Source organism: Penaeus chinensis, chromosome 8 (genome assembly GCF_019202785.1).
Source record: "Penaeus chinensis breed Huanghai No. 1 chromosome 8, ASM1920278v2, whole genome shotgun sequence".
Taxonomy (NCBI): Eukaryota; Metazoa; Arthropoda; class Malacostraca; order Decapoda; family Penaeidae; genus Penaeus; species Penaeus chinensis.
In genome coordinates, this window is record NC_061826.1 from 1,006,529 (window position 1) to 1,011,528 (window position 5,000).

At 36.4% G+C, this 5,000-nt stretch overlaps 1 protein-coding gene across 2 annotated transcripts in view; it reads right to left on the reverse strand.

Moving 5' to 3' along the window:
• The window catches only part of LOC125028017 (membrane-bound transcription factor site-1 protease-like), a 32,198-nt gene that overhangs the window by 26,857 nt on the left and 341 nt on the right, over positions 1-5,000 (reverse strand). The window lies entirely within an intron of this gene.

Here is a 5,000-nt window from a genome sequence, read left to right on the forward strand (position 1 = left end):
GCCACGATTGACCAAAACTCTTGGAGGGTGATTCGAGTCTGAGGGTATTCAGGAAGAGTTCTTGCATTATTCCTATCAGTGAACAAGTGTGGAATGTACCATCCATGAGCCATGACTGGAAGAGTGCCAGCTCCAGTGAGGGCACTATTTCCATGCTCAAGATCCTATTCCTGCCCACCGTATGCAGTGGTGCAGGTTGTATTACAGAAAATTGAATATCATACAAAAAAAAAAAAAAAAAAATACATAAATGGCAAAATGTTACCTATTGTTATCATCATTCCAATGAGTTGTGGACTACCGAGGGAGATGTAATGGACCATCTGGATTCAGCATATCAAATGGCACATATAGAAATATATACACAGGAAAATGGCACAAAAAATGTTAATGCAGAAAATGAGCTAATAAAGGAGAGGTAAGGAGTGTTAATACAGCCCACAAGTGTTCATGTGCACTCTGTCACTCAAGTAAGCCTAATGCCCAGATTTTGGGCCTCATGCAGTCAGCAAAACACCAAGGGGTTAAAAGATTGAGCAAAATATACATACATGTAGATAAGAGCAGGCATTAATAAATGTGAAATAATCATTTTCATAAGCACACAGTAATACACAAACTAGTTCTATTTAGCAGTAACGAGTTATGCTGTCAGTAAAGTACTTGAAATCACAGAATCTTTAGCAAATTCAGTTGCAGCAAGAAATTTAACCCAATTTGCAAAAATACATGCCATCCTACTGTAATATAAGTTTATTTATTGTATTTACACAGAGATAGCTCTACAAGTGCTTAGTCACCATAGAGTCAGTTATTAGTCCAACCTATCTCACCAGTATACCCTTTTCCTTGATTTTTGGAAAGTTTGTTTTGCATTATTTCACTGTCTTTAATGTTACCAAGATTTTAATAACAATTTAATAATAATAACATCAATAAGAAAAACAACAGTATCAAAATCAATAGTATTGGATAGAATCAATGGTATTAGATAGATTGTCCCATAATTTTATGGAATGGGGAAATCAGGATCAGTCACGGGGGCCTTGAAGCCGTTGTTATCAACATCGGCATGGCGTAGCTGCTGGCATCAGTATCACGTGTATAACATCTGTAGCCACTGCCATCAGCATCGGCATAGCATAGCTGCTGGCATCAGCATCACGCATATATCATCCCCTCTAGGGCTTGGTTGACGGTTTCCTCATCGGTTAGATAAGGATAATGCCATAGACGTGTTCCTCCATGTATATATATGTGCTGAATTAGGCCTTGTCCCTAGTGTTGACGTATATATGGAAGGAAGGGCGTCCCACGAAAGGGGGGCCATCACATGTTTATAGAGCAGTTTGAGAGTGAATACTAGCTCAACAACACGTACATAAGGACCGATCTGAGGACTTCTGTTAAAGGCTTTAACTGTTCCCACTATGCGTATGTATCATACACATTCATGTATAGATGTAGATTAGTGTATGTAACAAAATTCACAAAAAACTGAATGGGACAGTACATAAATCCATAGTCACTGGGTTAATGCCTATTAAAAGTACAATGTGTGAATGTACTAATTCTTTTTCACTTTCATGGTGTTACTTATGATATATAGAATGGGAATATAATATGTTTCTTTAAAGCATAACATGCACTGTTTCTTACAATTTACTCATGGCATACCATTTGCACAGTGATCACAGTGACCAACATCCACAACTCACAGTGCTACAGTAAAACACCCAACAAAAACCCTCATATAAATTCTGTAGGATTGAGATTAGACTGGCTTCAAACTGACTCTAAAATGACTCCAGCAGTCAAACTTTGTAAGGAACTGAACAATAATTAATTTGAAACTCTGTTTATTTATGACTGGTTAAACTTTATCCATTTCATGTACTTCATCAAATGAAATCCACACTGTTACATACAACAATTATACCCTTATTTCATCTTCAAGGTTTTAAGCATATGACACAAAAGTACAACAATCCAGCTGAAATTACAACCAATAAAAATCAATATCAATTGTAAACATTCACTCCTGCTAAAGGGCATCATAACAGACAACGGTCTACACTACTTCATTCTCAGCACTTACATAATGAAAGGTCATGTACTTTGAGATTTATCTATGACATAGGCATGAAAGTCTTTGGCTCTGCAGTTTTGTTTACGACTCATTAAATATATCCACAACTTAACGTTAGTCTACAAACAGCCTTTTAATACAAAAAACATATGGGAGTTTAAAATAAGCTGCAGATAAAGTTAATCTAAAGGAAACAGAACTTAGTTATGGGCCTTCCCCATAAAAATTCCAATTCCCTGTCAAGTCCCCTAAAATTATTGGGGATAGGAGAAAAAAATTAAATAAAAAAAAATCAATTTCCTCTACAATTAGTGAATATGATTCTCTCAATCACAATATTAATGCATAGGGTACTGGTAAGCACATATCATGTTTGGGCGCTGAGGTTGGGGGAAAGGGTTAACCCTATGCCGCCAGGGAAAATGAATAAAAATGGGGATTATGCTGTGCTCATTTTTTATATTTTTATGAAATGTCTCTGCACATAGATGCCTTTGCTAGTGCTTAGCCATGAAGGAGTCAATTAGTAGACCTTGTCATCTTACCTGATTTCACCTGTCCTTGAATTGGCAGGAAAAACATATTTTTTACTAGTGCTATGAATATCGATGGTGTTATTTTTATTATATGCATTATTATTACTCTAATGTTATAAACATTAGTAACAGTAAAATAAGATAACATAAAATATATTTGCTCATAATTTGGCTCATTGGTGACTTAGTACAAGTGTAGCCATCTATGTAGAAAAACAATGAAACAAGTAAACTCACAGTGGGCATGGCATGTACGTACATACCATGCCTGTCGGCATTGGGTTAAGGTTTAGGTGGAATGTTTGTGTTCCTGTAGGTGCTTGTCCTGTTATGTTTGTTTAATATGTCTGTGAAGGGTTTAAGTGTTCTTGTTTCTATGATGTGTTGAGGTAGCATGTTCCAGTAGCATATGGTACGTGGGAAAAATGAACACTTGTAAGCGTCGATGTTGGTGTGGTATGTAAGGAAATTTCTGTTATCTAAATTTCATGTGTTACATGTATGTCTTGCTTGTAGGTCTTCTTCTTTGTCAAAGTCTATAAGGTTGTTTGCAATCTTGTACATGATTGTAAGTCTCTGCACTTGTCTTCTTGTCTTGTGAAGGTCCATATTTACTGTTTACAGTGGGGTTTTTTTGTGGGCCATAATATCAAATGTAAATGTATAGTTGTGTGTAATAAACCCAGCTGCCCTAGCGTTGATTTGTTCAAAAGTATAAAGGAGCCAAACGTCTACATAAGTGAAACAATGATAACAAACTCAAGGGTTGTCACATTTAGGCCTACAGGTAAATCTTTATGATGCAGAGGCACTCACCAGAGACTAAGTCCTTAGCTCCATGTCACAAAATCTACTTGAACAATTTAAGTTGCTATGACTGAGTGTGCCACTGCTCAATGGGGAGCTCTGTACCCCAACACCCCCCAGGAAACATTGCCTTCACCTTGGTATGCACAGCAAAATAGAACTGAACCTCAGGAGCATCGGGTATATTTGGAATGTGAGCAGTGCTTTACACAATTTTTTCCTTTATATGTGGCATTGCCATTTGTATCTGGATTATTTCTTAGCATATCCATCCCATAAAGAGTATGCCATATAAAAGATATTTTGAATGTGCAGTATTATTAGTAAGCATTGTCTGATTCATTATTTCTAATTCTGTAATATCATTACTTTGAATCATCATCACTGGCCAATTTACAATGTGTCTGTTCTTGTTAACAGAACCAACCTGGGAATGTGGCAACAACCTATGTCATAGAAAAAATTGAAGATAATCTTTATTGTATAGATACACCAAGCTCAGGTAAATTGATATGATATTCTCATAGAGGACAAAGAAGTTACAGTCATCACTACATGAAAGTCTGCTGACACAAACAGCAACACCACAAATAAAGCAAAAAGATTGTGGAAAGAACTGCTCACAACCTGAGTCTACTCAATGCTCCTGAGTTTCAGCTTTATCTTGCTATATATAGTGAGGTGAAGATAATATTTATCTGGGAGTATTGGGGGACAGAGCCTGCAATCTACCATCCCCCCGAGCAGTAATGTCTAGTCACAGCAACTTAGATTGTTAAATAGATTTTGCGGTGCAGTCTCAGGCGAGTGCATCCATACAATAATGGTTTACCAAAATTACTAAGATCAGTCACAGCTCACGTCAAAAATAAACAATCTTGAAGTCAGACTATTTTTAGGACAATCCTTAAATTTACCAAACAAAATTGTAAAACCATTTGTGAATGCAGGCCTGGTTCTTGGAACAGTTATTTTGCAGCACTTGTCAAATTTTGGTCACACTCCCCATTCTAGTATAGTACGTTTGAAACTGCAACAAGATTGTGAAAGAATAGAGAATGAATGGAACAATTATCTTTATCATAATGCTTCTTAAGAACCCTTAGATAAAACAAAATACATGTAGCAGTTGTATTTTACAGTGCAATGGTTTCATATTGGTGCAGCATCCTAAACAAGCTTAGAAATAAAGGCTAATAAGCACAAGCTGAAGTTGGCAGAGTATGTCAGCAGCAAATGTCTCGTATCACATGGCATAAAAACTCTAGGTCAAAATATTACAAGGAAGTTTTTTACAGCAAAGGAGGCCATTTACTCAAGACACTGAAAGTACATCCATCCATTTCTTAAAATGTATGTGCCTTTGGACATTATTTCTGCTGAACGTTAAATAGTAGTCTCTGCAGTCCCTTAATGAACTAGAATTCTTTTAAATTTTTTAAGCATTCCTACTGTTGCTCAAAATCGCTTGTATCCTTGAAGCCCTCTGAAGTTTGATGGGAAAAAATCTCCATCATTTGGGATTTGATAATCACTGCACACAATAGGTTTACACACACAAAAAAAAC